Here is a 27,114-nt window from a genome sequence, read left to right on the forward strand (position 1 = left end):
GCTGACCCTGCTTGAGCCACAAAGTTTTGAAACTCGTGCGTTTCTTCATTCTCATCTTTCAGTTTTACAGTAGACTTTTCTTCCCACAGATGTCTCCGAGGCCTTGTGGGACGTGGTCCAGCTCCCATTAAGGTCAATGGGACTGCTGCCACTGGCTTCCCTGTGGGTCTCAGCCCTCTCCCATTGTATTACATTTCCAACTGCAATTGGAGACAGCTTATTTCCATTTTTCCCCTCTCCTAGTGCCCACAATGGGCAAAGTATTTTCCAAACAGAAAAGAAGGTCCCACTGAATGTCCCTGAATTCTCTGGAGATACTGGAAAAATCCTTATAATTGAATACATTTGACATGCAAGATCACAACTGTTCTTTCATAATGTCTTTTTTTTTTTTTTTTTTTTTTTTTAAGGCTTCTCTCCCATGTAGTTTTACTGTAAAATAGCAGGGATTAAATCCTGATTCTGCTAAAGCTTTGGAATGGGAGTTTTTCCAGTTTGCTTCATTGGGGCCATGTTATCCTTCTCTGTCTCAACCCTTAATGCTACAAGAGCACTACAGAGAACACCCTGGCAGGAACGAACGGTGGCATAAGGGTCACTTTGTCACTGCCCATCACACACGTGTCCGACAAGTAATCAAAATACATCAGAAAGATCTGCAAAAGGAATGGAAATGCACAAAAACTGTGCCTGTCCTCAGAAAAAAAATGAAGTTTTGTAGAGTTCATCAGGCTTGAGGAACGACATGCACAGCCTGGCAGCAGGAATGGCAGGGCAGGGTGTGAAACACCCCAATGCCACGAGCTATTTGGGACCCCACAGGGAAGGTTTGAGAGATGCCGCAGTGCTGAGAAGCGCTTGGGAGTGGAAATGTTAAACAGAGTTGTGTTTACAGAAGGCCTCATCCTCGTATTAACATCTGTTTGGATAACCTGTTCATCTTCGGAAAAAAATTAGTAAAGCTTCCCCCAGACAGCAAACTAATAAAGAGCAAAATGTTAGTTACTCCGTCTGATGTGGAGTTTTAAGAAAAACTGCTACGGGCAGGTGTTAACCTTGAAGCTCTCTCTTAAAAAAAGATACTTTAAAGACATCACAGACATCCCAAAGTGGGGATTTTGTGAAGGAAAAATGAATTTACAACGATGAAAAAAAATAAAAAGTCATCTGTATGCATGTAGTTCTCGGTCTCTTTTCCATAACGAATTGATTAAGGGCTTGTATTTGGGACTCAAACTAGTTATCTAGGAAGATCCAGGCAATGGCTGCCAGCCACCAGGCAAACAACCAAGAGGGACCGAGCCCCGGTCCTCTGCCTGTGCTCCAGGGATCTGCAACATCTTGCTCTCATTCCTGAAGTGAAAGCAGCTCGGTTACACGCTGCATTCACAATCCAGGCTTTAATGCAGAAATGGCTTTATGGATGCTCCTAGCTACCCAACTTCTTCCACAGTTTGGGGAAAACATGTGGATTCCTTGGTATTTTACATACACTACAGCACCACATACAAATTGCATCATCTACCAGTGCCACTTCACCACTGCCATACTCTACCTCACCTATAGTTTTTATTGATTACCCATATTATTTCATATATCAGGACTTAACACTCAGCATCCTGGCAGGGCTCTGTGCCCCTCCAGGCTGTCCTTTCACAGAAGATCCCACTCATAGTGCTGCTCCATCACCCTTAATGGCATCAATACTGCTTTTTTTTTTTTTTTTGCTTACAAAACCCTAAGACCAGGCTGTGGTTGCTGGTAGCTCCCTGGCTTCCAGACCAGCCTCTCCAAGCCATGAACCCTGCGCTAGCGTCAGGCTTACACATACACCCCCACTGTGTTTACCAAGGTAAAGTAAACTGCACGCATTCTTTATTTACCAGAAAAATATCCCCGTTTCGGTGGCACGGACCCAAAGTAGGATCTTTGAAACCACTTCCTGCTGCTGCTGGAAAGCGGCAGAGCCAGGATGTCTCCAGCCACATCGGTCTTGGCTGAACTTGTAGCTGCTGTGTGGGACTTGGAGCATCCTCAGGACTTTGAGGCACCTTGTTGGAGAGAACCTGGGCAGGGCTCCGCAGAGCCAGCAGTAAAGGAGAGAGATAGGTGGGCATCCACAAAGATTCAGTGAATGGAAGTATTTCTGTAAGAAATACACGAACGACGCCTGGGCTATCTGGCTTGTACAGGAACATGGTAACTGCCTTTTCTCTCCTGTGCATTTTGGTGGGTGGGGAATAAAGAAACATGCAGCATATCAAAAGTGCAAATGCCCCAGGAGGAAGCTGCTTCTTTTCCTCTGCCCCAACAGCCACCTGCCCGGTGGACTAGAGTTTGAGTCCTGGAAACGCACCATCCTTGGTGTGCAGATCTCCCAGCTCAAATGAGAAGGCAGGTGGGAGATCTTTTAAGGAGCACCATGCTTTAAGCTGATACACTCAGAAGCACCAGCAATGGTGGCAGATCATCAGCCACATGAGTCAGGCATCTCCAGGGAATCCAAGAGGGAGAAATACCCTTTGGCTATTTCTGTCACGTATTTAAGCATGGCTAATGCTACTTGGAAGACAGAGAGTATTTTTATATGTAACTATCAAGACAAGCTGGACAAATACCATTATCCATAATTTAAAAACAAAAGCTGGAGCCCCAGCTTAGCCAAATGTTTATTATACATTGTTACTGAAAATGTGTAAGCCCCATTGAACCTAATAAAACTGAAATATATGCCCACATTATTTGTTCAGTGGGAATCATCTCAGGGATGTAAAGTACTTCCAGTGTTCATGGAACTGAGCTAAAGTCACTGTTCCTGCTCTCTCTCCTGTTCTCATTACTTACTCATTAGGCAACTTCTTCACTTTTTCCTCCATCCTCTGTTAATGGCTCTCAGCTACAGCTGTAAACAAGATTCCCCTCCCATACGAGGGTACATCATGCTCAATGTGGGCAACATAAACAGAACCAGTTGTGTAAAACAAATGGAAAAAGTACTAGCAAAATCCCTATATCTAAGAAAACCTACACTTTTTTTTTTAATACTCAAAAAGTAGAAAAATCGAGCATATGTGGCCAAAAGTAATTATACGCCTTCTAAGTTTATTAAAAGTTGGTGTTGTTGCTCGTGAACATACTGAATGAATTTTACTAGTTTCCCATAGCAGAGCCTGGGCTGGCATTGCTTTAGAGAGTTTACTGCAGAAATGTCAAGCATGCACTCATCCCCCCAACTGCAATTTAAATCAGACAAACTAGACTAGACATCTAATAACAAGCTTTGTTCACTCGAGAATGGCAGCTATGGAAATATGCCTAGTTTTATGTGTTATTACATGCACAATCCGAGAAGGACACTGAAAAAAGCAACAAGCGCTGTTCTTCCTTTGTTTGTTTGTGTTTTTCTGTTCCGTTTTATTTTTAAATGACCGGTTTCATGCTACTTATTTGACCAAGAAAGCAAACAAACAAAACACAACACATCAGACTCAGTAAAAATGTCTTCATAATTCAGTTTTTCCTCTCATAAACTGCAGTTTGCACAACTAGACTTTTCCTACTAATAGAAGCTGGGGACACGTATGGAAACTGGAGTTACCAACATTTGAAAGTAAATTACAGCTAATTGTTTTGGATTAATTTATGAAGGCAATATGACATGGTCTATATGCAGTCCCAGTGCCAAAATAAAGACCAAGCACAAGTTATAGTTTGTTTCTTATGTAAAAAGTAATATTTAAACTTTTTTTTTTTTTTTTTTTCCAGCTATGTTTAAAAGATGGTCTGAAGACATAGGAACACTTTGTAAGGTCTGCTGCTGCTCTTTCTTCAGGGTGGTTCGCTATTCCCTCTTTTGGAAACCAAAAGCCCCTTTTCTGACATCTGACAGCCTGACACTTTCCACAGAGAAGATGGGGGAGAGGCACACACCCCTCATCTGGGACCCTCTGCTCCTTGGGAAATCAGCTCACAGTAGTCCTGGCATGGCTGGAGATGCCTCCAAAACTGAGTCCTCAAAATGAGCGATACAGCGCCTTCCATAACTATATACATTCGTCTGTTTGTACTCCTGAATTCCTATGCCTAATTTCTAAATATTTACCCTAGCAAACATTATCCAGCCTGTGGAGTCCAGCTGCGAGCGGCACCGTGCCTCCCTCCGAGTAGCTGGGCCGAAGGCTTTTCCAAAGGCCCCTGGGTGTCCAAAGCGCTAGGCCTGCCTTCCTCCAGAAGAGCTCCTTATCGTAGTAATGCGAACAAAGGTCACAGCAACAAAAGGAATAAACGTGCAAACAAAGCCATTAGCAGTTTCCAAAATAAACTCCTACTCTCGGTGGCCAGGACTGCAGCGTGCCACATCGGCGCTGCGCAGAAATGCCTGCTCACATGTCAGCCAAGCAGCTGCACAGAGCTGTGAGCCAAAGGAGCACTCATCTCACCACAGAAATGCCACCTTAATTAATTATTTTGATACCAGTAAGCTTAAAAGCATTAAAGATAAGCACAGGGAGATCAAGAGAAGGGTTTTCACCTGTCAGCCCACTTCTTTATTGCTCTCTCTAATTAATACCCACATCACACAGGTGTCGCTGAGAGAAAAGCTCTCCTGGAGGAACATATTTCTGAAAGGATGTGCACGCAAATTACCAGGGAACCATCTGTGCCACAAAAATTTCAGCAGAGGTGCAGCAGCCAGAAAGAAATCATCAGCGGTGAAAGCAAACATTCTGATTTAAGATAGGGCAAAAACGTTTGAGTCAGCTCTAACGAAGATTTTCCCCGATTGTTGTTTTCCTTATGGAGCTGGTGGGGACACCTCGCCCCTCTTGTGCTTGCCCAGGACAGGCCACTCTCTGCTGGCCTCCCAGCCCAGCTCCTGCCCACTTGTAGTCCTTGTTGTTGTCCCCTTTTTTTGCCTTCTCTCCCCTTAGCACAGGGAGTTTGTTTTCCTGCTGCTGTGGTTTTCCCTCTCCTTCAGACAGCAGCAGACATCTCCTGCCTGGCTCAGGCTCCATACTGCTCTGATTCACCCAAGTGAGACCTGAATCAGGTCCTCAAAACACAAACCCTTTCAAACACAGGCTTGTCCTCATGCTAGAAATCTCCCAAACACCTTGTATCATCAAACCAAAGATGTGTTAGCACACTGCTCTGACTGTCTTTCTCAAGTTTCTCTCTTAATCTCTTACCTTCACGTTACAGCCTGGGGAGCAGGAAGCGTGTCTCCTCCTAGCTGGAAATGGCCCTGATGCATTCTGGCAGTACCAGAAACAAATTAACAAATCCCTGTAAAGCCTAACCTGAAACAAGCATTCAAACAGCTGAGAAGGAATTAAATAATTTATAGTGAATGCTATCAGTGGGGCAAGCAAATTTACTGGGGCTGCAGGTTGTATTTCACTGATACGTTAAGTGTCTGATGAGAATTAACACCCTGCTAACTAGCTTTGAAAAGTAATCCCCATGTGCCACCACCTTCATTTACTAACAAAAGGGGAGCAGAGTAGCTGGCAGCTGCTGTGGTCATCAGTCCAGGAGCAGGAGATAATTTCTGTTTCATCCTCATCGTTACCCAGATGTGTGGACCATCCTAGAGCAACTGTCTGCTCTTCCTCACTCTCCTTGCTCCCCAGCCTCCACATATCAGATACCACACACTTCAGGCCACACAGGTGACTGTCTCCAAGTATTCTCTCCCCTTTGTCCACCCAGCAGGAAAGGTAGCCAGGTTATCCATCTGGCCTGGGCACCTGCCTTCCTTGGGCATGTTGTGACCTCCAAGGCCCCAGGAGGAGCTTTTCCACTGCTGGACTTAGTTCTGCAAACTGACTGCCTCTCCTAGAGCTGAAAATGTCCGGTCCTCTTCAAAAATATTCCTCTGGCTCTTCTCAGCTCATGCCTTTTACCTCCTGGAGCACTTCCAATGCATCTCTTATTTTTATGCCTCTAAATCTTGATCTCTCCATTTGGAGCTTCCTCTCGGCCTACCCTCACCCTCACACTGAGTTCAGACGTTTCCCCTGGGATAAGCAAAGCAAACACCCGTTTTTGTCCCCAAACATGATTCCTGGCTGACCTCCCTGGCCCACAAGGCCTTGGTCTGTCCCTGGGACCCCTCTCCATGCCCCAGGCCCCCTCCTGCCCCTTGCCAGGTGGGTGCTCAGGTGGCACCTCCAGCCCTCTTCACCCTCACAGCTCCCCATGCTCTTCAAGAAGCTATGGTTAAACTCAGTAAAAGAGTCTGATCTGGCTAAGGTCAAAAGTATTACAAAAAAATCCTTGAAAGATGTGAAATATAAATGACTAATACAACCAAGCAGAGAGTGTGCAACAAACCTGCAGGCTCTGGTCAGAGGCCCGTGGAGAGCTGTAACACCTGAGAGGTGAAAATGTGCAAAGATCCATGCCAGGAAGCAAAACTGGAGAGAGTAATCCACGAACATTCAAAGTTCAGTTTATTTCAGGGAGAGGTGAGGAGAATAAATGAAAACCATTGTTGGAGCCTTGCATGAAACGGTTTGCAGATTTTATTTATTTAACTTTAGTGGGTCCTTGGACTACTTTTTCCACAAGGCATGTGTCTTTTCATTAAAAAGGTGGCAAGGCACAGCTTTAAAGAATATTCTTCAATACTCAAGTAATTTTACCTGCATAGCAAGGAGCAGTCAGGCTTTCTTCAAGCCTGCAGAAAGAAACAAAGAACGAGCTCACACCTGTGTCCCATGCCAAAGTAAGTAAATAAATGCACCGTGAGTTATGGGACATTCATCCTCTCAGCTGCGTTTGCTTGTTTGCTTGCCTAGCTCTTTTTCTTCATGGCAATGGGCCATTTAAAAAACCCTTTATCTGCCACTGTTTACATTAAGATTTCTGTTTTACAAAGAATGTCACCGAGAGTACAAACCAACCTCTTCAAGCCCAGCTGCCCGATGCTGGGTTTCTCTGTGCATACCCTCGCTCCTAGGCAGTGATCCGATTTGTTGGAGTACAGAACCCCATCGGAGCGTTTTTTCTCAGATGTTGTCATTACCTTTCCTCCACTGTGAGTGCCCCGGGCCAGCCACCCACTTTTTGGTGTGTTCAAAGGCTGCCCAAGCTGCTCGAAGCCACCCAGGGGATTTCTGGCTGTATCGATCCCGCTGGCTCTGCCATGCCAGGAATCCTGCGGTCGCGTTGCTGCCTGATAACCGGGAACACAACCAGATGAAACGAGATGAGGAGTGACTCAGGGGATGGGGAAAGAGGCAGAAAATACCAGAAAATAACCTCACCAGCATCCTACGCTAGCTTAGCTGACTAAAAGCCCTTTCTGTCCACATTCTTCACCCAGCATCAACTGACAGGGCCAATAACGTTGTCATGTGCCAGCCTGCACAAGCCCAGCTTTGCTCATCTCCCCTCATTCATCCTTTTTGCCGCTGAATCGCCCCGTTGTTGTTTCAGGTACCCTTGCAAGCCCTGGTACAAACCCATCCCTCCTCCTCAGAGCCCCCATTGTCCCCGTGGCTGTTTACTGCCGCCCCCCTCGCGCCGCGCAGCACCAGGCCGTCTGGTGACTGGCAGCACTCAGCGTGGCGGAGACGCTGCCCTCCTCAGCAGGGCCCTGAAACAAACAGCCCGTCAGTGTCTCTTTGTGAACAAGCTTCTCGAAGAACGGGCCGGATAAATGTGCTTGCTGCAGCAGGGGCTTCTCTCTGCTTCCCGTTCCCTCACAGTGTTGTAGGCCCGGAGACGAAAGAGCGCGGCCTCAGCTGACTGCAGCCTGCAGGATCACGCAGTGACGCCACGGCGCCGTATAAGCGACCGACAGCCCCGGCTCTGTGTTCTGTTTGCAATATATGTTCTCATGCCACGTTGTGTAACTCAGTGATCCCCGGCCAAAACCCTAATTCAAAACAACTAGTGGGTGGGAGGTTTTCAAAGCGCGAGAGCCTCATGGAAAGAGCTGTCAAGCACTCAGCACTGGCCTCACTCCTTTGTGAACCAGGGTTTCACCAGCAGCTTCTGTGACAAGGGACCAAGCCAGGACCAAGCTCTTAGCAAAGGGCAGACCAATTTGCCAGCTTGATAGAAAGCCTCTGTGTGGCACTTACTGTCCTCTGGTCAGAGGAGGAGGCGAAGGAGCACGGAGAGTCATTGTTTGTGCAGATATCAAGGAGCAGAAGAAAGTAAGAGTGGATTAATAGAGCTTGGATGAATAAAGCTTGGATGAATAAAGCTACTGTGCTTTTATTTTTAGTTGCATGAGACAACCTTACATAGTCATATCCCTGAAGCACACGCAAACAAAACTTATCCCAGCAGAGCAGGAGAAATACAACACTAGGCAGAAAAGGAGGGAACCAAGAGATGAAAAAGTGAAAGAACTGGGTCACTCCATCCGTAAGACAAAGCCTTACCTTAAATTAACTGCATTCAGACTGTTCGTAGTGTTGAGCGATGACAGTTTGCAATTGTTTTACTCCTAATGAGTGGCAGAATTGGATGGGTGCTCTGAGCCACCCGCTTCCTGCGGGACCGACAGTGAGGCCGGCTGCCCTCACAGCTCCGACCAGCTTTCTGGTGGCTTTCTCAGCGGCGTGGTTCGTCTGAGTCACCGAGTTTACCAACAAGTGATGAATCCGGCCTTCATTCATTTACTTAGTTCCTTTTTTAAATCGTTTCTATTCCTGTCCTTCTCAACATCCTGTGGCAATGAGTCCCACAGTTGATTTTGTGGGGGGCAGAAATTCTTCTACTTATGTTACATGTTGCTTGGTCTTGTCACTACCTGTGCCCAGTTTGGTTTATCGTAAGAAGAAGTCAACTCTGCTTTTGTGGCTGTTGTGCAGACTGGATCAGGTTTCCCTCCCTTGCCAGATCAGTGTGAGAATTGTTCAGCAAGCAGCCTTGGGGAGAGCATATTTCCTCAAAGTGCAGGCAGCAAGGAAGGAGGCAAAAAAGAGACATGAGGCCTAACGTGACGGGAAGAGCAAGGCTGGGGGAATCGAAAAGGTGTGAGGCACGGCTTGGGGTTGAGTGATTGATGTGAGGTCTTACAGCAAAGACCAGAACGCGATGAGTTTCATTTTCATAAAAAACACTGCCGTCATTATGTGGTGGCCAGGAGGCTGCACGGCACTAAATATTGCTGATGTTTAAGAGCCTCTTTTTAAGAGCTCACATCTTAAAATATCATGTGTGGGCACCAGCAGAGCAGTTATTTGTGGTGAGTGGTTACCAACGGACAGAGAGCCCGGCTGCCATAAACATCGCAACTTTATTTTCTGCCTTTGTACTGCCATTCCCCAAACGTGCCAAATAAAACACATTCTTCCAAACAGACCCGCTATTATTTTACGGCCTCACCATGCTGGGTTAGAAATTGCAGTGTCATGAAAACATCCCTTAAATAAATAATAAAACCCGATATTGCTAGGACAGGGTCTTTCATCTGGAAGGAGCCTGCACAGCCTCACAAAATCTCTCTGCCCCCACTGTTCCAGCCAGCGCCTCGCACACCACTGGGACAGGTAAAGGCGCTCAGCCATGCTGCTCGGTATTGAAAGCCAGCAAACATGGAGTAAATCCTGCACTGGAGATGCTAGCAGAAAAAGAAATCCAATTATCCCTGCTGGGAAGTTGGCCAAGAGGCTGGGACAAACATCCCTCTGTGGGAACTGCGGTGGGCTGCAAGGGAGCAGGGTCCTACTGTGGCTTTGCCTCACGGTGGTTGCCCCCAGCTCTTGATGGTTCCTAGGAAAGTGTTCGATGTTGGGATTATAGTTATGAATGCCCAGGTCCCAAGGGGTGTGAGTGGCCTTCCACCCAGCCACCACCTACGTGGTACCCGGCATTGTCTGAGCCTTGGTGCTCCATGTGGTCTGAATGTGACAAAAAGCACAAATTAATCAGTCTCCGGGAATGGAGCTACAAATTCCACCTGATTCCCATACTGTTTGCCCATCTGCGAAAAAGAAAAGAAAAAAAAAAAAAAAGAAAAAAAATAGAAAATAAAAAAAAAAGAAAAAAAAAAAAAGAAAAAAGCTTTTGCTGAAAACACACCAACAGCCCATGAAAATACACAATACGCCTCCTGCATTGTTATTTGCATACCTCTGTGGGTGTGTTTTGTACACACAGGTGAAATTACATATTCCTGCCCGATTGATTTTACAATCTAAGTTGCAACAAAGCAAAGTCACTTTTGCAGCAAATCTAAATTGCAACAAAGCAAACGAAGGGTGGAAAAAATAACATGAATCTCAAGGCATACAGAGTAGTGTCTGCTCATGACAAAAATACACGTGCTACAAGTTCCAGAGTGAAAGGCAGGAGGGAGAGGAAAATCAGAATCTTTCCACAAAGAAAGCATGATAAGAGATTTACGAAGCTTTTCCAGGGGAGGAAAAAGGCTTTGCTGGACTTGGTTTCAAATGAGTCAGCAAACAGATAAAACAAATTCAATGCCCGACTCTACAAATTTGAAAATTGTGCCTGCACATAGCATTAATTGTGATCCAGACCTAGAAACACAGCCGAGACCACCGCCTCAGAACAAAATGCAGCTCCCCTCCAGTGGCTTCAGTGTAGCCTCCCTGGGCTCAGCCACCTTCCCCAGAGCAGTCTGCAGCACCATGGGTGCAGGGCAGCTGAGCACCACGATCACAGCCAGCAGCATCCATCCCGGCTGGAGATCAGTCTCAGCTCACTGAGACCATGGTCCTGCTGGGGAGGTGAGCAGACACCTAAACCCTGACGAAGCATCGGTTCTTCCTTTGCAGACTCTCATTTTTCTTAAAAATTGATGCAATACTCATGAGAATTACCCATTTCAAAGTCAATCCAACCATTTTGCTCCATTCGACTTCACAGTATGAATGAAGTTAGTCAGACGTGACCCCACCCAGCAGTAAACTCAAATTTCATTGATTACTTCGGTTACTCTCCCAGCAAAAAGTACACCTTCCCCTTCATACGTCTTGCATACACTTGGGCAAGAAATGAAAAAGTGTGTTTCTTCTTTTCATTTTGCTCTCAATACTTTTTCTTTCAGGTGGGGAGTGGTATTTCAGGTGAGGATACAAGCCAAAGGACCAGCTTCTTGTCACTGTCAGAGAACAGAGGCTGCAGGGATTTTTCACCAGTTGCGTTCAGCAGAGACAAGAAGAAAAGCAGGGCAGCGCCATAAACCCTTCCATGCCCCCCTCCAAGTTCTGCTGCAGCAAAAAGGCCAAGTTTCGGCTGGGCTGAGCAGAGCAGCCCCTGGCAGCAATGCAGAGGCTCTGGCTGCCTGCAGGCACAGCCCCAAGCCATGGATGTGGCATCTGCTGCACTTGAAATGTTTCTGAAGCTTGGAGTTGGAAAAAGAAGGAAAATACATACTTTTTAAAGAACTCCCCTCTAAACTAAGTCTCATTTTAGGAAGTGTGTGGGTTTGGGGTTTTGTTTTTAATCATTAAACAAACAATTCTGTAGGGAGTAGCATGTCACAGGGCTCTTTTTAGGAAAGCAGCCTGGGACAGAGTGGGAAAGCTGCAGGGAGCACTTACAGACAGAGCGAGTGACCCGGAGATACAGGCTAGAGGAATCTGCTTACCCGGCTTGTGTGCAGAGGACCCAGTGCCTTTTAATTCTCTGTTTGTAATTAGAGGTGGAAAAATAAAAGTAAAGGCATTTAGACATTTAATTATCTAACTGTTCCTCTGGATTAGGCAGGCAATGTGCTCCATGATGTCCTCAGTGCTCCGGCAGATGGGAGCTGCAAATCCACGCTCGCATCTGATTACGGGTTCAAATCTGTGGGTGCAGAATTAAAGGCTGGATTCCAACCAATTTTTAAAAGCTGCCTTTCAAGTGGGGAAAGAAGGGCCGCCGCCCGCTCCCCAGCTGCCCCTGATTTATCTGGGCTGTAAGCTTGCCCAGCATCATTGGCAGGTAAAGAGGACCTCAAGCCTGGTATTTGGGGCTAGAGAGAGAGAGTCAAGGGTACTTTTCCATGTAAAGTGTTTTGGGGAAAGGAATGCCTTGAATTTTGATGATATTGGCCTGGTTCTCAGCTCCTCGGTGGTACGGCAGAGCAGCGCTACTGCATTCCACTTGCCGTGCTGAGGAGCAAGTACGAGCCACGAGTGAGCAGTAAAGGCAAGCGATTAAACAGCAGGGCTGCATTCCTCGTCCCTCCCGCAGAAGGATGGAGAGCGATGCAGCAAATAACAGGAGGGATGCAGCAGTCCTAGGCAGAAGCTGAAATGTTTAAAAATCTCTTTTTCATTTCTCCTTTGGCAGCCCCCCACAAAAGCTGTTTGCATCACGCTAGGTGACCTCTGCAGGCCCATCACCACAGCGGATATGTTCAGTGGTGTGCCTCTTCCAAAGCTGGACCGTGACAATACCCAACAAGTCTCTCACCATTTCAGCCACACGTCCTAATCCTTCTTTTGAGCTCCGTGCGGTTAGGAGCAGAAAGTGGGGCTGGTTTTGCACAACTTTCTGGGAAAGCCGGGCAGAGCTGAGAGCTGGCACAGGAGACACAGCTTCTGGGCAGAAAGCTGCAAGGAGCCTCGCTCAGGGGTGTGCAGAGCTCAGTCTTTCCATTCAGAGCTCCAGGCCTGAACACAAGTTTCGAATGTTGTCTTGCCATGCACTGAGCCACATGTTTGTTATCCTGGGGGGAAACGGCAACAGAGGCACTGGGATGATAAAAGTGCCTCCAACCCAGCCGTGTAGACACTGTCTCATCCACGTAGATGGAGCCGGAGGAAGGTAGGAGCTCTCTGATCAGCCCTGAGACTGCATTCCAGGTTTTTAAGCGTGGGGAAGACCCAGAGGGAAAGTCTGTCCCAGCGCCACATAATTTCCTCATGACTCTCAGCTGCTCCGCTCCCGCTCTTCCCCGCTGGCACTCACCCTAGACAAACGCCGTCAGCTCACCTGCCTCCTTCACCACTGCTGGCACGCCAGGGAGACACGAGCAGAGAGCCAAACAGATAGGATTATCCGTGACGCCAAAAGGAGAGACATGTCTCTCATCCCTCTTCCAGCAGCCAGCCGTTCAGATACAGATGATTGCTCCCTTTGGCAACCTTCCGACGAAGGCCTTGCTGCTGCGGCCATACACAGCACTGCAGCAAACCCTGCTTCGTCCCTGCACCCTGGCTCCTCTCCATGGGAGTCTGGCTTTTGCCCTGTTTACTATCCCAAGCAGGAGACGAGCACATGGCAGCTGAGCTGGGGATGCTGTTCTTCATAAGGTCCATCCCGTTTGGTAACATCCACCTCTTCCCTGAGGTCTGAGATGCTGCTGAGGATCCCAAGGTAGCATTTGGCTGCACAAATCAGCAGCAGAAGAGAAATGGACCCACACAAAAGCCAACAAAGGCGCTTTGCCTGGGGAGCAAACGAGGACTTTCCCAGGACACAGATGTTTCCCATTTCTCTTTCTCCTGTTAGCTCACTTCAGGCAGAGGGGATGGTGTTTTAGGAGCTAGCTCTTTTAAGTTTGGCCCCGTTTTTCAGTCCTCAGTAGCTCTGGACAGCCCTTGGAAAGCCTCACCCTGATATCCAGTATTTGGATAACATTATTCTCTTACAACAATCCTCCTTCAGCATCCCAGGCAGACACCTCTCGGGGTGCCAGTGGAACTGGGCTTGTGAGCATGGCACCGGCCATTTCCTTGGTAGTAATTATGGCTCTGGTCACACCACTGATTTCAAATCCTCCTTTGACGTACGCTGGAGTGGGATGTTTCTCTCTTCTCCCCATTTTCTGATTACTCAAGTTGAACTGAAGAGCCAAGCTTCAGAATTAGTCCCAGTTTCCAAATTACCTTTCAGGCTTGCTGTTCCTACCACTGGTATTTCACGTTATTCCCATAGATACCGCACCAGGCAAACATACACAGCTCCTGCCCTGAAGAAATCGCGGCACAGACCTGAGGTGTGACAACGAGCAAGCCCTAACAGAGTGGGGATTGGAAGGAATGAGGTAATGAGCAGCTGGTTGGTCATGTCAGGCACGTGCACTGCTCAGTGGTTTTCTGCTGAGAGATTAAATACTTTTTGTTTACTTAATTATTAAACTCAAAAGAATTTCTAGCAACCCTTATGGGACCGGGAAGCACAGGTTTGGTTCAGGTCTATTCCTAGCGTCTAAATTAAAAGTGAAAAAGAGCTGGTGGGTTATTCTGTGGCTGTAACAGAAGCCGACAGCCTGTCCTGTCCCTGTGCATGGTGGAGAGCTGCGGGAAGGGAATGGCACAGACCGAGAGCTTCGTTCCTACCTGTGTGCAGCAGGGGCTGAGCCGGTGTCTGCGCATAACCGAGGCAGCCAGGCCCATGTGCTCTGGCTGGGACTCCCCATCTGCAGCCCTGCTTCTGAAGGTTACTCACAAAGGAAGAGGGAGAAGATTAAAGGGTACTGGTAATGTGCATCCCTGAGCTTCATCAAGGTCAAAAACCCAACATTAATGAAAAAAGACAGAACCTGCGTGGTCTGTAGAAGAGGCAGGGTGGAGCTTAAGAAACCAATGTGTTATCAAGCCCTGTTTTGTTGTAAATGTGTTATCAACAGAACCAAAGAAAATGCTGGTGATAAAAGAAATGGTCTGAATGCAGAAATGAGGGTTTCACATAACAAAAAATAAATCAGGTTACCGCACAGGGAAAGAGCAGCATTGGGCTTTTGAGAGGAAAAGGATACAAGGTGAATACGCTCATGCAATGAAGGCTGAGGAAAGGCTGATCTACAGGGTGGCCATATAGCTGGCAATCGTTTAGGAACCCTTTGGAAACCTCACCCCACCTGGCAGCAGCATTTTCTGGGCCAAGCAGAAGTGGCTGCATTGCCACCCCAGGATGATCTCCGTTGTGACTTATGTAGCAGAAACCCTTGTAACAAGGAAAGGGATTGTGATGCAGATCAGGGTCTCAGGGGACCAAATTTCGAAATTCAAAATTCCCCTCAAAACAATGCATGAGCCACTTAACTCTCCTTTTTAGGTCTTTTTTTAAATGGGAGCATCATTTCTCTCTCCCACATGGCTTATGCAACAGAAGGAAGATCACTGACTGGTAGATGCTGCACAAATGGAGATGGCAGTTACTGCAGGGAAGTGCTTTAAGATGTAAAGTGCAATGCCTACAAGCTGAAGCCCTTTAAAGCTTTACAGAAAATTTCCTCATTTACTCATGGCTCGCCCGCCATGCAAGGCTGGTGGAGCTCTGCCCTTGGGGGTTACTCTGCTGCTGGATGTTGATGCACGACGCACCGACTTGAGTGCTCACAGATGATTTTTCCTTAGCAGATAAAGGATGAAACAATCTGAAGACTTGGGCAGATTTCATGAAGTATTTTCTAGAGCTGCCTATAGGGGAACATTGGACAATGTCTCCCTTGTTGCCTTCACCACGGTGATGCCTGGTACACAGAGGTTTTAAGTCTCTCGATAGAAAGACGCTGCACAGTAATTAAAGCTGCACATCCCTCTTCTCTGCAGTGTGGAGTGAACAGACATTTCTTGCAGTTAGGGAATCATGAACTTCAGCAGGCACTCCCTTCAATCCCAGCCCGTTGAATACCTGCCAGAAAAGAAACCCATCATGTCTGTAACAGCATGCATCTTTTGTTTGCTGTGATGTTTTTGAGGGGGAACATTAAGCTTGCCTGAACAACAACAAAAAAATTAACATCTGGAGAGTCTCAGTTTTAAAATAGCAGGTAACGTGTTTGGCAAAGGACAAATCCATGACAAAGAATTCAAGAAAAGTGGGAGATGGGATAGCTCATGGGACCAGTACCTTAAACTTCCAACAGAGCTATGAAATGGTGCTTACAAATGGTAAATTGAAGAGTATTGCTAAAAATTAATAATGACCACGTCACGCCACCATCTTCCTATTTACATATATATTAAAATGACCTTGACTTTCCCGATTGTGTTTTCTCTCTGGATACATCCTGGGAATCAATATGGAAGACTCATAAAAATCAAGGATTACATGAAAATATTGGAGAACATTTTTTAAACCGGAAACTTGTGATTTGTGACCATTCACATTTTCTCAGGAAGTCTCCTTCCAAGAGTTGTCCTCACAACCAGTGCTGGGCATTCACAAAAACACATGCACTGCAACCACAGAGATGTTGAGGCGATGGCTTGGTGTGCCGGCAGATGGTTTCACGCTGGGCAGTGTTTCTCACCTCCTCCCAGAAAATGGCAGGGGGCCAGAATCTGTGGTGCTCTTCAGTATGTAATTATCAGGGGTGATGCGTACGTCCAGCGCTTGGGAACACTTCGTCTTGCTATTCGCAGCTTAATTTGTGTGGATTGTATTGTGACACAAACGCATATGCTTCCAGTGACACCTATTATATTTAATAAAAGCAGAAGTTGCCTTGGCATGCCAAAAAAATCCAGTATTTTTTCCCCACAATGTACTCTTGCAGTTCTTAACAAACTCATGACCTATGGATACCATGCCCAGCAAATGGAAGTTTAATTCCCAGATTTCCATTTTATAATTTCTCAGGACAGCTACCTTGGCCTTTTTAGCCATAGATTTTCTGGGATATCCCAAGAAGAAAACAGGTCAGGCTCTTCCATCCAGAAGATGAGCAATTCCCCATTAACTACTATGCAGTGGGAGTACTTTTACCAGTAATTTGGCAATTACTTGCTGCTTTCAAATGTCAGCTAAATTGGCACAGAGCTTGTGTATTTAGGAGCCCTGAAAATGCCAGGGAGCTTAGGACATGCAATAAATGTTGATGAAGATCTATGGACCAAGTTCACCTTGCTAGAAATTGAGAGATTAACTTGATGGATCCATTTGGCTCCAGGTGCCTACAGCCATCACCACATGCTGAAGTGTCAGATCTCACCAGCGCTCACCACGTTGCCCATGCGGTCATCCAACAAGAAACTGATCCGCTGTGCCCTGAGCAAACAAGCTCTGAGCTTCCAGAGGCCATCACCTCACTCGCTGGGTGAAGGACAGCTCAAATGGAAGAAGTCACGCTCGAGACTGGCTCCTGACTTGCCAAAGGAAAAGGTGAAAGCTGCATTTTTCACTCTCCCCTTTCACTGGTAAAAGAGAAAAACAAATTAAATTGGGCTACAAAAGTATTCCTAAGCTTTGAGAACCATAGGGAAGAGAAGGAACATGTTTTGTCATCTGAAAAATCAAATTAAGTGAAATGCAGAAACCACAAGATTTGTTTACTACAGGAAGCACTTATATTTCCAGACTTGAGAGCAGTTTCTCCTCAATCCTGATTAAAATTACTCATCAAAACATTACACAGAATTAACTTCATTTCATATGGCGAACAATTATGCAGTTTGGGTAGAGTGGAAAGGATCCAGAATGTTATTAGTGTTCAGCAGAGGCATGTGGTAAAATTTCTTCTTTTTTCCTGTCAGAGCTCTATGCCAGTACAGATTTTTACCAAGAAAAGCAAAGGTGAGTGTAGATGAATAGGAGCTGGAAAGACTCAGACTTTAAAACAGCAGTGCAGGAATGAACAGCGGTGAAACCCAGTTTTGCAAAGAAAAGTTTCACATCTTGCTCTTCTATAAATCAGCTGCAGAACAAAACAACTAGAGGAAATTGGTTGTGTGCTGCATGACACAAATAGCTTTCAAACAGCTTTTTTTTTTTTTTTTTTTCCAGTAGCTATCTCAGTTGTTACAGAGCTAGGATTCAATCATGCAAAGATTCACACCCTTTCTTGACTCAAAGAATTAATAGAGGTAGGATACACAACGCCTTAGACATATGTGATGATCACATTTGGAAAAAAATATATATATATCTTCCAATTTTGATTAAGCTGATCAGTGTGTTCTCCTCTATCACCTTTTCTGTGCTTAGGGAAATTACAGGATTAGACTCCTCATGATGCCTTTTAGCATTTCTGTGTTAGAGAGAGCTTGACGAGCAGCTTACAAAAGAGAGACGTAGAAAATAGATCCACTGCAAACTCAGTCGTGGCTGGGACCTAAATTCTGGTGCAGTTTGTTTTAGTAACACAGCTTGGACTAGTGCAGTACTTAATAAGCAACGCTAATCCACAGTGGATTAACATTTCACCTAAAGTATAATGTTTATTGTCATAAATCCATCATGAAATTACAGCAATTATAAATTAAAATAATGGTCTTCAAGAAAATAAACTTACTGCAGAAGGAAAAAAAATATTTTTCCCTCCTGCTTGGGCACACGGCTGGAAAAGCCTCATGCTGACAAAGCATGTTAAAGATTTCACATAGAACTCTTATCATAGCCAGCCCATGTTTGCACAGCCTTTCAGTCAAAAGGGTTTTACTAAAGGATATTTGAACAAGAAAAGAACCCTTGAATCAGGCAGACACCGTGGATGAAAGATAATTTTGACAAAGCTCATACATGCAAGCTTAAAACAAAAGCATGAAACTCCTCCAGATTTATAGCCAACTTTATTCCTTTCACAGTGCTGGCTTTCACATACTTTGTGAAAAAATGTTGTCATAACAATAAGGCGTGAATAGGCAAATCCGTGTATTCCCAGTTGTTGTCCCAAGCAAACAAGAAAAACATTTCACACTTCACAATTAATACAATGTCCCTTTGTCCTGACACATGAAAGAGCTATTTGAAACAAATAAATGAAGGGATAACTACATTTTTATTAAAGTCTGGATTTTAAAAAAATATTCGATGTATTTTCATATTTTCTTTTTGAAATTGAAACTTTTCTACCAGTTCCAACTACATAACACCATCAGAAAAGATATCAAAGGGCAATATATTGTATGCTCCAGTCTCCCCTCATCAACAGAAAATGTATTAAGGTAATTAAAAGCCCTGCTTGTAAACCCTGGGGCCTCCTCCCCAGAGTGCTCCAGATGAGTGCTGATGCATTGACCGAAACATTTAAAGACCAGAATCCGTCGCAAGGTGTCAATCTATAAGTAGTTGTTGATATGTAGCTCTGTTGACATACTAGTCCCACCAGCCACAGCTTTGGTCTCCTCCTGATGGGCATTCCTGCTGTACCTACCACCCCAGCATCACTCTGAGAGCCACCTAGAAAGGTGACTTAGGACTCCACAAGAAGGCATGGCCACGAGAAGCCAGACAAGGCCAAGAAGCAGATCACTTTGAGTGAGTTGGGGCTGATGATGATGGCGGTGGTGGTGGTGGCCAGTGCCATAGAAAGACAGCTCCTTTGTCCTTGAGGCCTGCTGGATAGCAATTGGATGAAGCTGAAGATCCCAGAGCCCACAAGGAGAGACAGGACTTGACTAGTGTCATACGTCTATGGTTTTGTTATTTCTATGGACATTTATATACAAGTTGTAGCAATCAGTTAATCAATATACACTGTTCCTTTTTAAATACTTTCACCATAGATAAGCCAAACACTGGAAGGTAGATTAAAAGAAAAAGATTCTGCATTTTTCTCCTACCTCTCCCCTTCTTTTGTCTTAGCAAAGGTTATAGTTTTCTATACCCAGGCATAACGTAGCTTAACTGAGTATAGCCAGTATAGCCAGCTCTTTATTATCACAGACTTTGTACTCTTCTCTGAACCCCATGTGTCCTTTGCTGATTTTTGTCATTTTAAGTATACAGATTTTCTTCCTAGACTCACACAGACTTTTACAATAAGGATGGTCTCTGAGTACTGACAAAAAGAGGTCACTCAATTTACTCCTTGTTCTCACTGCCTGCTTCTCCGCCTTACTTTTACTCTTTGCTGTCATGCATTATGCTCTGCAAGCTAGCCAAAACTTGCGTTTACAAAACTACACAAGCAGGCGAAATCATTATTGGTAAAAGTTTGGCCTGCCCGTATCAGTTCCAAATTTTTCGCCCATTGTTGCTTGCTCAATGCAACCACTTTCTTCCTGGTTTACCACTGCTTCTCTCCTGGTTAATGTCACACTGAGCCCACCAGGAGCCCAACCTTCCCCCATGCCCAGGCTCCCCAGGAGCAGCACGTAGCTCCAGGACACGCTCCATGCACACTTCTCCTCCAGAAGCCTGCAGGAGCTGCAGGGTTGCTAGAACTTTGGGGGCTGTAAGACTTCGTTGTGATTCACCACACATTTACCCTCCCGATTCCCAATACCATTCCACTTCTGCATGGTGTTCAGCTTCCCTTAGGAGGCTTAGGAGGCTGACATTTGCACAGGGAAAAGCATAAACTGGGTCTTGAGCCTAGAGCCCATGGTCTGAGACAAAGGCCTTTGCGGGAGGGCTTTGTTTCTGTAAATTGAGCGGGTGCTTGTGAAAGTGTAGGTGTGTTCAGCAGCTGGAGTTAAGGGCTAGAGTCGCTGTAGCTGTTACAGTTTGACACTTTCAGCCCTGAATGTTTTATGTCTGATGGCTTTGCCACTTCTCCCCACCGAGAGAGAAAGAGCAGGGCATTCCCAGTTCCCTCCTCCTGCTCCTCACTGCTCAACCCGTGGGCTAACAGGGCTTCCTCCACCACGATCACCACAGCCCCTTGTCCACGCTGAGGCGAGAGGTGAGGACGGGGCAGCAGCCGCCGTACCTCGACGTGTTAATTAAGCAAAATGTGGCGATGGCAGCGCAGGCCTCAGGCCTCGCCGCGCAGCAGCCCGGGCCTCTCCGGCAGCGGGGCGAGCGCGCTCAATGAAGACGCTGGGAGTTCTTAAGACATCTTTTGAAAGGGATTAAACAGACCCCACATTGGATTAGAAAGATGATGCCTGACACATTTAGTTTCCGTTACCTTTTGTGTACCCGCTCAGTGCACAGACCTGTACCAAACAGTGCATTGTAATGCAGATTTCCTTGAACCGCTCTGGGATTTCACAGCATCCATAAGACCTTCACAGCAGGAAACCCTATTATTAAGCTATCTGCACATATCATGCGGTAAGCTATGCCTAAGGGCCATCTAGAGGATGCTGAGTTACAAGAAAGCGGAGGGGTCAGGGGTTTGTTGTGAGAAAAAGAAGAACTTTAATCTCAGGGTGCTGGTAGCGGGGTGTGGGGAAGTGCTTCTGCATTCCTGTTTTCCCCGTCCCTCCACCTACCCAAGTGTATTGTGGAGTAAATTAGAGAAATTCCCACACTGTGATGTCTGATCAGAAAAAAAATGGTTTGTTCCCAGAGGAATCACTTCAACTATAAATGACAAAGAATTGATAAGGCTGAGCAGAGCAACCCAATAAAACAGTACAACTAAGTACCATTTGGTGAAGATATTTTAATACAGTTCTTTCCTCCAGTGCAGGAAAAAGAAGGCTCTGGTGAAGTTTCCAAGAGAAATGTGTGTTTAATAGCTCTCTTGCACTCTCTTGTAGGAAACTGCTCAAAAATATGAACCCCTTTTTAAGAGAGGGGCACAGGAAAGAAAGAATCACGCAAATCATTTATCTCATGCATGCTAGGGAGAAGGAACAATTTCTGCCCTCAACTCATGACCACAGAGTTATTTTGAGGGAGGTCTGCTATTTAAGCCATGCCGTTTTTCTTATTTTTACTGGCACTGAAGAGGCAAAAGGTTGTGTGCGGAAGGGAAAGGTTTTGCTGCCTCTGTGAGAAATGCCAGCACTCAGCTCCACTGGGGAGAGCCACGACGACCTGCCACGCAGGCTGCCTCCCTGAACCCAGCCAGCAAGCTGACCAAGCTCGGTCTTCTGCGATAAATAAATCAGTAAATGTGACCATTTCAAATCCCTGAAATCCAAGTCCGCCCACCAGCCCTTTCAAATGTTCTTCCCCAAGCCCCCAGTTCAGAGGAAGCACAGACCTCATGGCAGATGCTCAAGTGCTTTGCTGCTACACGTGCCAATGCAAACAAGCCAAGGGGAACTTTCAAAGCCCTCCCTAAAAGTTTCACTTAACACAAACAGGTCCTTCTACACACCTAAAATGTCAAAAAAAAAGACTCTATCCTATTCTTTCTTGCCCTCAATTCAATTTCAAAATCCAAGACAAGCTGGCAGGCAGCAATGTTAGTTTAGCTGTCATACACTTAAAAAAATAAGGAGAAAAAATTAAAAACAAAATCAGAAGGGCTCGTTTTCTCCACTCAAGCTGCAAAGAGACTTTGCCATAGACAAAGCTTTAAATATAAAAGAGTGGAGAATGCTTTATTCATTTATTCACAGGTATTCATTGCCATCAATTGAATTCAATGAGAAGTTCTTTGTTTGGAATATACCCATCAAAACATCTAGGCAAAATCTGACAAGACAAAAAATCACAAATCTCAGTAGGTTTGTAAGGGACTTTTGTTATATCTTCATTGCAGTTTATTGATCCAACTCCTTTGGAAAACCTTCATATGACCACACTATATGCCTTCATAGAGGCAGATATGGCTACTTGGCTTTGGAGGCTCTTATTCTACTAAAATCTCAAATTAAAATTAACAAAAAGAGGTGCAGTCTACTAGATAAATATAAATCTCTGAAATAAGCTGCATTTTGTGTGATAAGAAGAAAAGCATGTTGTTTCTGATACTTCTTTTGTTCTCCTTAGTAGGTTGCTAATGAAAAATATAAAGGTGGAAGGTACAGAAGGAAAAGAAACTAATTTCTCCTGAGCCAAAGGGTAAGCAGAGAACAGCAGACAGGTATTACTGTATCTAAAACTGCATGATCTAGACCATTACTGGAAGGGGATTTAGCCACTACAGTTAAGTTATGTTGCCTTACTATACCATAATAAAGTTTATAAAGTTTATGAAGTTTCCTTGATAGTAAACTACCATGCATTCATTTTATAATTGTTAGTAACATAGATCCCATTTAAAGATTTTCCTTTGATGTGTGTTTTTCTTTTCTTTTTTTTTTTTTTTTCTTTCTGGGTGACTGATCTTTATGAATTACCCTCCAGTAACATTGTCCTCAAAATGTGGATTTTGTTTTTTAGACCATAGTACGTTGCAAATTAGCCCAGTGGAATTCACAAGGGGCTTATAGGAGGTGTCAGAAAAGAGAGCTATTGTATCTCAGATGATTTATGATCATCTTTAAGACTCCACCTTGCTTGGACTTTGCTCAGGGTAACCAGTTATTTTCAGCTGTAGCAGTGAATCAGACAGGGATGTTAGCAGAAACCAAAAAACTAGGGTTGAAATCTAACCTCACGTGGTATATTTTTCTGCCCACGAAATTGGATCATGTAATGTGCATATGTGAAGGTTAATTTTACTTGTAATTGATTTGCATGTATAGCAACACCATCTGGGACTGACAATAAGTAGATAGTTTTTAAAGATAATAAACCTTGTCCAAAGCAGACACTGCCAAGAGGTACTGGTGGTAGCATTTCATTCCATTGAAAGGCTTGGTAGGATGGACAAATTAACCATGCAATAATACTGTCTGAACCCTAAGCCACTTCTTCCACCAGTACCCACAAGATCTTTCCCAAATGCAATAATAATATTCCACCTGCAACTTGCCTGAAAGACCATTTGGGAGCCTAAAGGCAAAGGTAGGTCGAGGACTCGGCAAGTGGATCCTAACTCCCAGCGGAAGTCAGTGACACCACATTTCCCTTCCCGTATTTAGATGAATGGGGGGATTCAGCTAAATCTCCTCTATAAGAAGTTTCTTCAACATCTCTGTAAGAGGTTTCCTCTGACAAACTTGCTATCGGGGAGCCCTTTGTTTTGCAGACCCTGGAGTTGTGCTGGCAGTCCACGCTCCACGGAGCCGTGGAGCTGTGCCATGAGAAAGCCGGGGAGAGAGGTAAAATGAACAATGTCTGCCTGGGAGAAAGTCCAAGATTTATTTCTGACACTGGCCAAAAGGCAGGAAGAAAACTGTTGCTGTTGCCCAACTGGGCAGCGCTGTGGTGAGGCTGAGGACTTTTGCCTTCGGAGTGTACCAAAATAAGGAAACCACAACGTGCAACACAAACTCTAGTTTACTTCTTCAGTGATACGCACAAGTACTGGTCAGATCATAAAGTTTATTCTGTTTTCTCAAAAACACACTGACTTCCACCTGAACCCTATTCTTTTTCAAATCCAAGCAGTACAGTGGGAGAACCAAGGGTGTCTAAATGGACTGAGTCCTAGGCAAGCTCTCTCAGACAAATGGTTCAAAGGAAAATGTTATTCTTTTTCTCTAACTACAGCCCCATAGAATATGTAGAATATAAACATTCAAATTAGAGAAAAAATTTAAACGCTCCATGCATTAGAAAGGAAAATAAGGAAAGTTTGCTTATTGCCACGCTTTTCCTTTTAGGCACCTTGGGTGGAAGAAATACAAAGAAAGCTTTAGCCCAATGGACTCTCAAGTTCACAGAATATGTCATATTCATGTTACTATTTTAGGGCTTTTTTTTCCTTTTTTTTTTTTTTTTTTCCTTTTTCTTTTTTTAATAAATTGCCCTGTGGGAAAAGCTGGCTGCAAGTCAACACCACAGAAACCTAATTTTAACTCCAATGAATACAACTATTTACAAGGCCCCCTTTCTGCAAAGGAAAAACCCTGCCATTCCTGGCAGTTTTGATGTGATACGGACACATATTTCTAAGACATTCAAATGGACTGGCTTAAAAAATACTGTTTTTTTACTCATGCATCTTTAATGCTCAAACTGTTCTTGGCAGTTCCCAGTCAGAAGTACTGTCATTCAAAATAAGAGAATGACAGACATTAATATGGAAACATTCAAGCTTTTAACTGAGCCGGAACAATAATTATGCCATCCGATTTTATTTTGAAGAGTATTGACCTCGGTCTCCGCTAGCACACAAGAACCAAAAGACAAAGATATAAAAAGGTGTTAAAGGAAAGAAACACAGAAGTTTTTTGACCACAGCACATTGCACAGCATCGTAACCCGCGTTTGAAACTAAAAATATCACTGGGCGGGTATCGGGGGGATTCATGTTATGACACAACAGTGAATCAAGTCTTTACTACAGGAAACACTAATGCTCTGAAAACACTGTGCTAACACATCAAGGAAACAGCCATCCAAAGGGGAATTTAACATTGTACAACCTACACCACACTTTCCCTAAATATAAATAAATGACACGAACATATGCTGTGTATGCTGCTCCCAGATGCTAGAAGTGCAAAGACCAATAATGAAAACCAACGCCGGCAGTGAAAGTCTGTCATTAAACACAACACTCGGGGAGAGTGGGGGGGAACAGCTTTTAATGAAACAGGTCATGACAGTCTGAAGGAAGCTGACAGCAACAGGGAACACTGGGGCTGACGTCTCCAGGTCTTCTCAGCACAAAACCATGGATAAAAATAACAGCCATAACCCCTCAGACAATGAAGTTGTGTTTTATTACACCTATAAAAACACGCTTTTTTTTTTTTCTGAGATAATAAACAGATGGTTGTATTATGCTCAGAAGCAAATGGGAACGGACTATTTAGTACTGACATTAGATATTAAAAATTAATAGTAAGCGTGAATGTTTGTATGGACGTTTGGCCAGTGCTGTCCCAGCAAAGGATGCACAGCCCTGCCTGCTCCTTTCTTCCAAACAGGAGGAGGGAAAGAAGGGGACAGGGGAGCTCAACCTGCAAAAGCAGAAGAGGAAAAATACCCCCAAAACCAGAAGGCTGATTTAAATTTGACTTTGATTATCCTATTTATAGAGATGATCTCCAGCTACACTTGCCTGTTCATGCAGTCCATGAGGTGATGTCTCTGCTTACCACCTGCTTGTCTGCAGTCCAAGCCTGAATGACAGCTAGTGTTTTTTTAGCTAGTGCCAAGGGAGAAAAGAGGCTTTCCACCAGCCTGAATTAGGCATTTGCAAACATCCTGCAATGTTTGTGGTCCTAGTGACTGATAGTCACCTTACAAACCACAGGGATAAACCTGCGAGGTAAACCAAATGGAATTTTTTCCTCTGTGTACGCATCTGCATGCGAGTGCACATTTACCAATGCAACAGAAATCTCTGTGAAAATCTTTATTATGTTTCCAAGTTGCAGCACACACTAATTTGTCAGGATTTGGAACCTGATTCAGGCACTAGTCTTGTCTAGACGAGACTATCGTAATTCTCTGACAAATGGTATTTTTTTTCCAGCTGCTTAAACAGCCTTCATGGAAGTCCTGTCTCCCCATGCTTGCCTGCATCCAGGACAAACTCGAAAACACTTCTGTCCCTCTCCCTTTTCTTCACTGTGTAATCTCCTCATTTATAGACAGACACTTGAAATTGCCACACAGCATAGATCCACAAGTAAATCATCAGGAGCCCTAGTACTGAAATCCTTGTGCCCCTGCTTAGCCTCAAGGAAATAAGTAGTGTCGTTTCCCTTCGGGATGCTATTCACATGCTTCAGAACATGATGAAGCATTTGCAGAGTCAGGACCAGGATGGATACCTCATGCATACTCTTCTATACACACACACAAAAGAAATTTCTGACCTGTTACTAAACGCGGTTATATTCCAGGCAGCAGCATCATAGCACAGCCACTGCCAGGTTTTCACAGATTGTCCTATCTAGGCAGCTTCTCAGGAGTCTGATTCATGTTCTCACCACTTAGCAATTCAAAGGCATTCTTCAATTTCATATCCAGCTCCAGTGAAACCTTCTCTAAATTTGTGATTTTCTTTGAAGAAGTATCTATATAATTGGCCTAGAAGGAGCTTCCTGACTACTGTATGAGATAGCAAACTTTTAAAGCCAACATTTCTGGCTGAAATCTACATTGCAGCAAAGCTGGAAGGGAAAATCTCTACAGATACCCAACATGGTTCCTATACACTAGAAATTGTCTTTATTTATTTATTAAATATCATTAAGGCGAGGGCAACTGGCCCCTTGCAAAAACACTGCTCTGGTCCCATTGCAGTTGTAATTAATGTGGCATCTTCGTTTGGGAAGTAAGGGCATAAGCCCTGAAAGTGGTCAGAAGGCGGTCGTGTACGTCCTTTTTGTGCTGCTAAAAGGAGGTGCACAGAAAAAAAAAAAAAAAGGAGAGTTTTAACATCTGCTGGCCTGTGCCAGCTTCTTTTTCTTTCTGCCCCTCTGGCCCATGTTTGGACACTTCCATTCTGCTCTCGGTGCCTGGATATCTTGGCAAATTTCCTGAGATACGCAGTTAACTATTTTCTGGGAAGGAGGATGGTAATTGGGGGGATATTCTGCTTTTGATGTGCAGGGC

This window comes from Aythya fuligula, chromosome 7, assembly GCF_009819795.1.
Source record: "Aythya fuligula isolate bAytFul2 chromosome 7, bAytFul2.pri, whole genome shotgun sequence".
NCBI lineage: Eukaryota > Metazoa > Chordata > Aves > Anseriformes > Anatidae > Aythya > Aythya fuligula.